At 41.5% G+C, this 12,574-nt stretch overlaps 1 pseudogene; it reads right to left on the bottom strand.

Moving 5' to 3' along the window:
• Nucleotides 1-2,027: 2,027 nt before the first annotated feature.
• On the bottom strand, nt 2,028-2,602 carry LOC137228544 (large ribosomal subunit protein uL30m pseudogene; annotated as a pseudogene).
• Between the last annotated feature and the right edge of the window lie 9,972 nt (nt 2,603-12,574).

The following is a 12,574-nucleotide window of genomic DNA, read 5'->3' as shown; positions in this document are numbered from 1 at the left end:
GCTTTCAATAAATGTATTTTGGATTAATAAAGGCCCAGATGATAAGTTGTGATTATTTAATTTTTCCAAAAAACATAGGAAGTAGTTAATTCTATCTACATATTAATGATATGAAGTTGAAAATTCACTGGGTAACTGGTGCAGGGGCATAAGTTTGGTTATTTATGGAGTCAAATTGATTACAATATGAATTTTGTTTGTTTGTTTTTACTATTCTACCACTCCAATGTTCCCTCTTTTCCTTGAAGGATAACTAGGATTTATATGTGTGGAAATAAGCTTGGGATTGCTCAAATAAGGATAAGAAACATCTAAAATTCATGAAAATGTTTCCCTACCCACAAGAATAAAAGGAATTTATTTAACTGACATTTATATAATGCATATCACATAGAGATTTTGCACTTAGAAGTAGTAATTCATTTAGCTGGGATAACAAACATATGAGCTTGGTACTATTGTTGTTCCTATTTTGCAGATGAGGAAACTGAGATACAAATTAGTTACATGCTGTCAAGATTCCCTGAGGTGGTCTCAGGCCACCTGGGAACATGGAAAATGATATATCAGAGATTGTGATTCCAATCAGAAAGATTTTCTTAGTTTAGAAAACACAAAGTTGACTTTGAAGTGCTAATAGAAAAGAGGGAACATGTATCAAAATTAGTTTTTGTAAAGTGCCATTCAAGTGAAAATCAGTGAGGGGAAACAATTTGTATTTGAACTCAACTTGGTATTCTCTGCAACAACTATAGCGTCTTACTCTCTTTCTTATTTCCAAGCCCAGCGCGCAGGACTGCGATAGTGCAGGACCACATCAATACCATGAGCCCAGAGATGAGTCAGCTTATCAACTAAACCAGGTACTAGGCTATGCACCAAGAGAAAGGAAATCATAAGGAAGTCCAGCATAGCACCCACATAAAAGTGAGTCTAATGGCTATATATTGAGGGGCTGATCTAAGCATTCTACTCTGAGCCTGTAGGGTGGTGAGAGTATTCACATACATGCAGCAATGAAAGAGCATTCTAGAACAGGAAAATGTGTAAGCAAAGACTGGAAAGTGAGGCCATGTGGTATATTTTAGAGGTATGGCCATAATGTGAAAGTTGTAACATGAAAGTTCTAATAGTGTAATGTGAAAGTTGCAGAGAAGTGTCACAAGAGCCAAGATGGGAAAAGTTGTGTAGCTTTACCTGTCATCTAAGGCATGTCAATTTCACTTAATAAATAAAAGGGAACCAACATTAGTCTACACCTAGTTGACCTTCATGCTCAGATCTTCCTATGTCACGTACATAAACAGCACCATTTCACCCTGGTCCCCAGTCTGAACATTACTTCACTTTATATTGTGCCAAAACAAGTCATTCAATAGAGCAAAATTCTATAAAATATAACCATCTGCTTTTGTTTAAATATAATATGAACAATTAAATTATACTGGGATTTTCCCTGAATTTCCCTCTTTGGGATAGTCTTTAAGCAACCTATAGACGTGTATAGTGGTTTGATATTATATCATGCCCAGACTTGTTTATATTGGGTCAAAATAGACATTAAGGGAGGAAAAAATGTAAAGATCCTAGTGTTTGATGTATCTAATGCAAATACTCCCTCTCAGGGTCATAACTTTGTAAGTAGGAAATCCTACAATTACTTTTCCGTATACAACAGGTAAGTATAGAGTTAAGGCAGCTGCTTGAACATTTGTCCACCAGGATCTGCAACAGAACATAAAAGGCAGGTCAACATAGACCTTATAGCAAGGGCACATAGATAATGCACAGGGCACGTCATCATCTCAGAAATGGAAATACCATGAAAGCTCTGGACAAACATCTAAACTCAACTAAGACAGCTTTAATATAAGTACATAGTAGATATCTAAGAATGTGTTGCTTCATTTTGCTTGCTCTTAGATTATTGTGCTTGATTTTGGGTCACTGGCAAACTGCCACATGTGAAGAAGAGACCCCAGATATTGAAGGGATCTGGAAAATATCTTTATATTTCTTTTAATGACTAGAATTTAAAACATATTTTAATGAGAACACTTTCTCACCATCTTTACATAGAAATGACCTGCACTTTTTACTCTGAAGCTGCGAGGCCATCAGGACTTCTTTTCTTCCTGGTGCTCAGGGTTCTGAAGCCACGCCCCCATCAGTTCCCCAGTGCTCTTGAGGCACGCGTTGGACATGTCCTCCTCCATTGGGAGAACTCGTGGCAGCTTCAGGGGCTTGATTCTTATCAAATGTTTAACCGCTTTCAGTTTTGCCTTCACCAAAGGGATATTCCTGTGAACTTGAGGAGTATGTGCTTTTTGTAACCCAAGCATCCTTATTAAATCTTTCTCCCAATATGGACGTCTTTTTGTACTTTTTATTCTGGTAACAATATCCAGTTTATAAGGTTGCTGTGGATCCCCACCATATTTTTCATGACCTTCAGGTGAAGGCTGAAAAACTTCATCTGGAATTCTTGACTTCGTAAATCTGTGACAAATCCAGTCTGTACAAAAAGAGGCTCCACACCTTTTGTCACCATTGATAGTGTGCCTGGGGGGCTCTGAACTATTGAGTGCAAAATCCTTGCCATGAGGGTGGTGACTGTTCTTAGAGATGGTGACTGCTAAATGTCTTTCCACCTGATGGGAAGTAGACTTCATAGAGGATACTTAGTGTGGAGGAGAGAACATTTGGGTGGGAGATGGTAGGAGTTTTCAAGTAGAAATGGTTTACACCAGGGAGTAAAAAAGCATCGCTTCAACTTTTTAAGGAGGACGCTTTGTCAGTTGGAACTCTTCTAGTTTAAACGCAAATTTTGTAATGTAATGAGGTCTGGGGTGAAATTGAAGCAGGAGCTACAAAACTGCTTGGCAGGACATTGGAAATGGTTACATAGAGTTGGACATCCAAGTCAGTCAAATCTTGTGGCTTTGGATTCCAGGTTCTCTTAAGTTCTATATTAGTGCTATGAGGTAGGTCATCTTAATACCATACTGCTTTAAAACCCAGCCTCAGAACACTGCACTTCCTGCTGAAGATATCAGTAGCCTCCTTCAGAGAGACATCTTGATTTTGCTAGATTCTTTTTCAGTGTTTGGCAGCTTGGTAAACTTTTTATTAGTCCACTTATTGTTGATTTTGCATTGTTTTGTTTTAAGCACAAAAGGGTGAAGTACTCAATTGTGTGTTTTAAACTTTAGGGCTATATCATGTTAAATCACAGATACCCGACATGGCTGAGTAAATGTTTACCTTCTAGAGTCAGCCTAAACAAAGAAAAACAACTGTCCCAAATAGTTTCTTTGCAGAATGATAACTAAAGGCTCTCTTTCCTGAAGTCTTAATCTTAATCTTAAATATTTGCTGTCCTAAATTAAGGAAAGTTATGTCTGTAGTCTTATTATCTGTTTTTCTTCATGCTCATCATAAATGCCAAAGGGTAATTCTTCCTAGAAAAATCAGTCTTTTGTGATAACATGCAATGTGTTTTTAATTAATGAAGCTGCTTGATGCTGGCAGACTAGAAGCATCTTATCGTCACATGCTGGGGGAATTCATGCAGGGTCCTGTCTGTGCATGCTGAGCCCTGGAGCCAAAGAAAAATCTCCTGTCATTAACTGCTCTGCCTAACTAGCCTACTTATTAAGAACCAAGCCATCAGTCATGCTGGATAAGCATATCAAGATATAAGGAGACGCCAGAAGCTGATGAAATATTTTGGCGAGAGCAATGACCAGTTTTGTTATAATAACTTGTGGTTCATCTCCAGTGTTCGGGGAAAAAAAGTCATTTGATATTGCTCAATATTCTTGGGCAAAATGTAACTGTCATCTGAACCCAGAGGTAAAAAAGAGAATTTTCATTTGTTTGTTTTGTTTTGAAGGCGAAAAACGGTCTTTCAATTGGGGGACAGAGGGAGAGCCTTGAGTTGAGTCACTTCTCCTTTTTAATGGCCCTAACACCTGGTACAAGTTACCTGTCTCCTCCAGGACTCTGTTTCCTCCACTGGAAAATGAGGCTGAGAGTGCCCACTTCATGGTGAGTACATGGGATAAAGTGTTGAAAGCACATTCTAGACTATAAGGACAAAGACGTTGTTACTCTTTCTTAAAATTATGATTATTTTAGACTCATTGAAAATTTCACCAAAGTGAGGGCTGGAAATAAACATTTCTAAATATTCATAAAAAGAAAGATATCATTATTCTCACTTTTCAGATTCCCAAATTTCAGGTTTTAGTATGAAAGTCTGATCAACAAAGGCTCCTTTCTTTTCCCCCTGAATGTTGCCAAAATAAAATGTAGGCATGAAATGCAGGGAATTTTTTGATAACGGAGCAGAGAGGTATTTATTGTTTCAGAAAGCACTTCCTGAAAACATTTATAACCATGGAGCCAATAAAATGACGGGTTCATAGATAAGTATACTGGAAGGAAACAAAGATCATTGCAACACATAGTGAAACACCCTGGAATTATTCTTCCTTGTATTCTTAAACATAATTTTTACATAAATATAAAGAGTCAAAATAAAAGTTCCCTTCTGGGCTTACACAATACCCAGCAACTGACCAATTAGAGTAAAGAGAGCTCAAACTAATTGTTTTCAATTATATGAACATAGCCCAGGTTGACTTATCTCTAAAATGGGATAATTTTATAGGCATTGAACACGCTTTTAATGTTTGAAGGATTAAATTATTTCTGAATTATAAGCTAATAGAGTGAATATTGAATCCAACACAAGACCTTTATACTATGGAAATCATAAAATAATATAACTGCAGATAATAATATAAGGATGTTATTTTAATAACATAACAATAATAACAACAATATTTACAGCTCATGGAATTTATGAAGATAACTGAGACAAACTAGATGGAAGAAACTTGGAAAAATGCTAACAGTTAATCTATATTGTTTCTTCTTCTTGAAGTGTTGGCTCCCTAGTCTCCATATGACCACACTCTATCCTTCTTTTAAAGCCCAGGTGGAGCCCAATGTCATCCACAGAACCTCCCCTTGCTCCATATTCTCTCTCCTCCCAGTGGGATCTCTCTTGGCATTCACCTTGCAATGGAAAACTCCATGAGGGCTGAATCTTAAATATACTCCTTTTTATATCCCCCAGTGTCTTTGAGCAATACTTAACATGTGCTCGATGTAGCCCACATGAAATGAATCATATGACAAAAGAGTGGTATCCTTGAGATTCACAGCTGGGTTTGTCTTACAGGGTGGGCAAGAGGCAATATTAATGGTCATCCAATATAGGGAAATTTGATTTGGAGCCCCATCAGGATGCTATCCTTCCTTAATAATGAGTCAGCACACACACTCTGGCAGACCAAACAAGAACAGATGGAGGTTGATCTTTGGTACTATGTAACTGGTAACTATTATTTTGTAGAGTTTATTAAAGGAAAATGACTTTCTGATCTAGGATAATAGAGAATTGATAATTCAAAGTAAACTGAAGGAGTAATGTAGATCACACAAAATTCACAGGCGTGAGAAAAGCACAGACTGTTTCAGGTCTGAAGGAAACAGGAGATATGACGGAGAATTGGATGGACGGCCAGGTATTGTGTTTAGAGCTGGCTCTGTCCCCACCCCTCCTACCCACCACTCTTAGGGTACATGAGTCTCGGGTGTCATGTGGTGTGCTTTTGAGACCAGAGATAACTTAATAGAGGAGATTGGGGGCTCTAAAAGTCAGAGGACATGTTACCCAAGAAATCTCAACACAACATGTTCAGGATTGTGTTCCATCCCATCATGATGAAAATCAGACCATCTCCTCCCATGCCAGAAGCAGCAATCCTGTTATCAAAAACTCTGGTCACTCACACATGATCAGCTATTCCTATAATTCTATGGAAATTAACTCAAGTAACTTCCTCAATCTAACTTCCTATATCCAAGTAAAAAGAGAAAAATTGAGTCCCCAAAAGAGACACTAAATAAAGAAAATAAACTCAACCAGCAAGAAGAAAACAAAATGTTGTGAAATAGTAAGGTAATAATAGGTCAATAGGTATATTAGTAGAAACTTGAAAATATCTCAGTAGAAAGATTCAAGAGATTATAGCTATCCTGTAGATAAGCTTCAATGGAAAAAGTATCAGTATTTATAAATATAAACATTATTAATGAAATTAAAAAGACCAAAAAAAGAAAAAATCTCCAACAGATGTCCCAAATAGTCAGATAAACTTGGTACCTCAAAGAAAGAGATTTGTGGTTCTGACATTTGCTGATGCACCCCAATCTCATAGGAAAGGCACAGAGTTTTTAAGAGAATTGTTCTATGGAAACACTACCAGCTTGGACTAAACTGAGCACAGCAAAATGAAGCCCTTGGACCCCCAAACTACCAGGGGTCATGTGGTGGGCAGGATTCTAAGACAGCTAATGAGACTCCTGGACCCTGGTGGACACAGGTCTTCCTCCAGTTATCTAATCAAATACAATTCAAGAGACAGCTGTGAGGGGATTTTACAGATGTGATTAAGCTCTCAAATCAGCTGACCTTAGGATCAGTCAATTCTCCAGGTGGGCCTGACCTAATCCCATGAGCCCTTTAAGAGTGGGAGAAGAGAGGGACAGCACAGAGATGGGCTCAGCCTGGCCTGGAAGAAAGCAAGTCCCCATGCTGTGAACTGCTTGTGGGGGCCACCTGGGCAAGAACCTTCAGGTGGATTCCAGGAGCTGAGTGCTAGCAGGAAAACTGTGAGATTATCACCTGGTGGTATCAAAGCCACTAATTTGGGATCACTTGTTACACAGCAGGAATCAGGCTGAGAAAACTACGCAGCTCTAGAAACTGGTCATTCCTCATGGTAAATGGATTATTCCAGAGCCCAGGGGCTGGAGCCAGTGTTACCGAGTCCAAGCTTGTATTGCTCATGGCACAACAGTCCAATAAATCGGGAAGAGGTGTTGGGACAAAGAATAGCGGCTCTATTTGAAAAGCCAGGAGACTGAGAAGATGGTGGACTAGTGTCCCAAAGAACCATCTGACCTGAGTTAGGATTCAGGCTTCTTTTGTACTAAAAGGGGAGGGGATGTGGCTGGTGGTTACAAAGTTCTTGGTGCTGGAATCCTTCATTCTTCCAGCTGTCTGCCTAGGTCAGGTCACGATGCTCCCGTAAACCTCCAACAAGACAAATGTCTCTGTTCTGCAACATTTTATCTCCATATGAATGGAAAAGAGTCATATCTTTAAAGGCCAGACCCTTAAGAATGGGCTCTCCTGTATATTTCAGGCTGTAGGCAGCATCTTTTTCCAAAATATCCAGAGCCAGCATGACTAAGTACAGGCAACAGAGCACGAGGGTTAGAGCTAGAGGAATAGATCCAGTGTGGAGTTAGGTTTGTTCTTCCCTGTTTCACCATAAGCCATGAAGAACCACCTGGGGGAGCACAACTGGGCAGCACTCAGTGAGTCTGAGCCCATATGAACCGATGGCCACAGCGGCCCTCCATTTCTCTCCTTTTCAGCTGGAGAGCTGCTCCACAGTTGTAAGTTAGATGAGAGAGGGACAGATAAACCTTACTCAAGAAAACTCATCGGACACAGGGATTGTCGGAGTTTCATGGAGGACTCACAGGGGTGAATGTATTTTCATGTGGAAGGATGGTATGTGACATGTGGCCAGAGGTCTGGCTATCTTGGTTTTAAACCTGCCTGAAATTCTTCTCTCCATCCCTTCCCCTTAACCCCAGGCAGCCTTTGTAATTGCCCCACATGGGCATGTGAGAAGTCAGTTAGAGGAGGCCCCAGCTCTGGTGGTTTCTTTCACATTTTCTCTCTCCTTCCTCTGTGCAAGAGGCCCCCCACCTTCATGGTCAAAGACACAGAATAAAGACAACCTAGCTGAGCCAGGACAGCCTTGCCTTTAGGAGCAAAATCAATGGTTGGTAGTTATTTAAAAGAGAAATCCAAGACAGAGTAATTAAACAACTGACCAGTCACCTAAGAGGATTTCCAGAAGGGTATAGCAATGACATTGAATGGGAGGATGTGGTTTTAAAAAATCCAGAATGGGATTCAAGCCTTTCAATTGAAATGGCCTTCTAAGTATTAATAGAACACCAGGGAACAAAAGGTTGAGATGCATTCTGGTGAGATTTCTGGGCTGGGGGCTGGGGAGTGGGGTGGAGTAGAGAGAATGCACTTGCCTCACAGCACCTGGGGAGGAGGGGTCTGTAACTCTTTCCTTTCCCTGCAACTCCTGCTCCTAACATGCTTGAATAGGTTTTGTTTTCTGAGACATCCCCTTCATTGATTACTTGGCTAGGATTCCTTTGTGCCAAGTTCCTTTGAATCTTCACTCATAATTATAAAATAAAGGCTGAATAACTGGTTAAAAAAAATAGACAAGAAAGAAATAAATAAGTGGATGGAATGTTTCCCCCCTCACTGAAGCTGCCCAGGTACGACCATCTGGTTTTCTGAGGAAGTGCTGGGGAATGGTCTCCGCCTGGACCCCAGGGGATGGGCAGGGCCAAATCCTTTCTGTACTTTACCTGCCTCCTCGCCACCCCCCAGCTCTCCCGAGGGACTAAGCCTAGAGTGGACAGAGCCACTCAGCCTTCTCCCGCATCCAGTGGGGTCAGAAGGGTCACTGGCCTCTCCCTTTATTCCATTTCCTAATTCCCTATCGCAGGTCTGCAGTAAAGCTACAACTGACATAGGCAAATCTAACTCTTAGAATTCTATTTAGAGACAAGATATCTTCTCTCTTTCTCTTGAACAATGCTTGAATTTCAAAACCTTTGCCTCACTAAAGTGGTCAAAATAGAAATAGGTCGTGATGGTCTACAAACAAGAGATCACTAAACTAAAAGTGCATTAAACAATAAAAAGCCTTTGTTATTTCCTTTAACAAGAAATGAGGAGGACAGATGGCTGTGAATTCAGAACTCAACCATGCCATGGAGATGCAGGCATGATCCTTTACAGGCACAATTTCACGCTCCGGCTTGTTCCCTCCTTGTGGCAACATGGCCACATGGATTTCCTCATGGGATTTCCACCCAGCAAAGGGAGCCCCTTTCTGGTGAGACGGAGGAGAGTCCTTCCCAGACCCCCAGCACAGATGCCCCGGAGACCCTTGCAAGGGCTCAGGCGCCCTGCTCTAGCTCTTCCAGAAGAGACTGGTGTGAGGAGTAGCTGTGGGTTGTCTGCTCAAAGATCAAGAAATTCTCAGCAGTGCCCACCTTCTCCTTCCCCAAAGGGACAGCCCTCAGGGGAGAAGGAAGAAGTCAAGATACAAGAGCTCAAGGTTTTCAAATCAGCATCCTTTGAGCTCTGCAATGGGCAAGTGTGTGCTACTGTATGACCTGCTTGTTCCATGGGGTGACCAGCACTTCGTGTCCATTGCAGGAGAGTTTGATAAGCAGCATCCAGCCCTGACAAGCTGGGGGAGCAGGCAATGGCAGACTCCCCAGCAAAGAGAAGGGGTAGAGCCAGGAGTCTGTGCTAGAAGATCACCTGACTCAGACCAGGCTCCTCAGAGGCTGATTGAACTGTGTCACAAAGCGGTCTCTCACCAGGATGCTCTGCGTTTCATAGAAAACCATATGCAATTTTTATAAAAGGAATAAACAAATAACGCTCAAAAAGATTATGTTTATATGGAAATTTTCAGAACTGCTAGAGTGTGTGAAGTTGTCCCATGGTGAACGTGTATGTAAGAAATTAAATCCATGTGTGTAAGCAATTAAAACAAACGACCACAAAATCCTGTGCAACCTCGAAGCTTTGATGAATTCTTGGCGGTTAACAAATGCCCAAGGTAGAAAGACACAAATATTTGTATCTTCCCTGAACTATGAGTAATGAAACAACTATTTTTCCTTACACAGCAGTGTTTGGGTCTTGTTCTTTGTCCTGGGAGCTGCCACCCCTCACACACCAGGCTCTCCTTCCATCCTTACCTTGTAGCTGTGTGACTTGAGGAAATCCATCCTCCCCTTTCCAGTCTGTGTTCTTCTCTGCTAAGTGAACAAGATGATCACCAACCCAAGGGGTATTCAGTAGAGTGAAGGTGAAAGAGCTTTGTATCCTCGACAGACAGTAACTACAAAATGTACCCAAATGCCCTTATCAGGTAGCCCAAGCTTTGTGTGTGTTAGATCTCCTTCGTCCATCTCTCAACAGAATCTATCATTTTTAAAAAGTATGATCCCTCCTTGTAGCTGAACTCACCCTTTCGGGTTTTCCTTCTCTCCTCCAGTCATCTACCTTCTCCTCTGCCTCAACCCTGACATATCTGTGCCAGCACGGTGGAGCCAGTGGGTCCCACAGGGCAGGAGGAGGGCAGCAAAGTGGATCTTGAAAACCTGCTGGTTCAAAAAGGACCTCCCCCAGCCACAGCTGGGTTCTGGCCTCGGGACTGGACTTTGGCAGTGACCTTCTGGCTGTTCACTCCCTCCTGCAGACAATACCCACTCTCTCCTGGCCACTGCTGTCCTGACCAAGTTCCATGTGCCTCTGCCAGTGCATACCTGCTATGCAGGCTGCCGCAGGTCACACTGAGTGGCATGTGGACTCTGCAGGCAGCACCTTGCTGGCCCTCCCTGGCCTCACCAATCACCAGATGTTTCCAAGTCAAGTCATTTTAGCCCCAATGGTGAGGCCAGTTTTCAATGCCATTTCTCATCTTAGAGTTATGTGGCTTCCTGTGCTTTTCCACTTCTCTGGTCCTTTTAACTACTTATACATTTCATATCTGTTTTTATAAAGCTCATATAAAATTAAGAATAATAAAGGTTAGAGTATTAAAGGTATTATGATGTTATTATAATAATTTATGCAAGTTGCTCTAGCAGTACATCTTCTCAGGCAGCGTATGAAGAAACATAAATGAAGAAAAATTACAAAATGTAATAGGTGAGGGAATTTTGTGTAAATTTTCCTTAACATCCAGAGACGAGTCATATTTGAACTAAAATGCATCTATGTCTTAAAATCTTTTCAGAAGATAATTATCATACACATTTTCATTGATATAATTGTGCATCACCACATGTTCGAGGATTAACCAAACAACTCTCCACAAAACCTATTATGGTAAAGTTAAATTGCATGCATTTTGTATACTCAAAATTAAAAATAAAGAATAGCAGTAACTGAAAGTAACAAGACACAGAAAAGATGCCTTGATTACAGAGCATCTATTCTAAAAAGCACAAGAAATTTGACTGTCCACGTGAACTTGCACAGTAGGGATTCTGTAACTTGGCTGTGTGTTGAATGCAAGTCAACTCATTAGCAAGCTTCCTCAAGTGGTTAATAAACCCTAGTAGAATGTTGGCTTCAGTTTACGATAACTTCTAACTATATAGTAGATGCCCATCAAGAGCCCATAGTCCAATGAAAATGTACTGAACTCTGCATCTTTTGCCCGTGGTAATTTATCAAGAATATGTTCGTAGGAGTCATTGACTCATTGAAGGGACCTTTACACTTGACACCTCGTAATTTAAGATTTACTGCCCTGAATTTTCTAAATGTGCAGGTAAGCCATGATGACTCCTTAGTTAGAATCAGGAGAAATAGGACCAAACGAAAAGTCTGTCTGAAATTGCTGTTGACTTGAATGTCTTCAGAGCTGCTGTAGGAATGTAAGCGGCACCTGCTCAGTGAGTGGCGTTGATGCGTTATTCACATTCTGCTTCAGAAAAGACATATTCAGGTAAAAGTTGAAGTAAAAATAAAGAACAAGCCTTGGTCAAGATTCGCAGCATCTCATGCAGTGGAAACAGCCACGCAGAGATTGAGAACCACGGGTTTATACGTTGACATCGGCAACTAGTGTTTGGTGGGTGCAGGGACAGAGCAGGCGGCGACCAGCTTGCTGTGTGGACAAGGGCTCAATTGTTAGCACAAGCTCCACACTGAACACTGAAGCGACTGCCCTTCACACAAAGTGTTTTTTTAGAAACACTCTGTGCCAGTGCCACTCTCAGGAAGGACTCGGATTCCACACAAGAATGGTCCAGCCAATGCTCCCAGGCCAGATTCTGAGGTGCTGCACTGGGAGCCACCTTTGTCAGTGGGAGGCATGGGATGATTGAAGGGGCTGAAGACAAAAGGTCTATTTACCCAACAATCTAAAAAAGAAAGGAATAGCCGGGGACAGACACTCCTCCCCTGCCTCACTCAGCCACCTGCTCCCTGCTTCTGTCCCCCTTTTCTACCCCATCCCAGGGAGAGGGGTGACAGTGAGGTGCCAGCCTCCTGGGGTGGTGATGATTCTGACACCAATTCTGATGTGTGGGGTTTTCCTCACACCAAGAAATTCTGTGACATCAGCTGGAGGTCCTACAATTAACTCAGCCTGACATTGGACCTGGAGATAGCATCAGACCCCACAGGCTAAGGGCTTATCTTACCAACTTGGAAGCTTCTGAATCCCATTATTTTGGGTTTTTATGGAGACTTCATTACTTACGCACGATTGATTAAATTTTTGGTCATTGGTGATTGACTCATCTCCAGCCCTCTCCCCTTCCTGGGAAGGCAGGGTGTTGGGACTAAAAGTTCTTA

The sequence above is a fragment of the Pseudorca crassidens genome, chromosome 8 (genome assembly GCF_039906515.1).
Source record: "Pseudorca crassidens isolate mPseCra1 chromosome 8, mPseCra1.hap1, whole genome shotgun sequence".
Taxonomy (NCBI): Eukaryota; Metazoa; Chordata; class Mammalia; order Artiodactyla; family Delphinidae; genus Pseudorca; species Pseudorca crassidens.
Note: the sequence above shows the minus strand (reverse complement) of the source record. Positions and strands in the feature narration are given on the sequence as shown.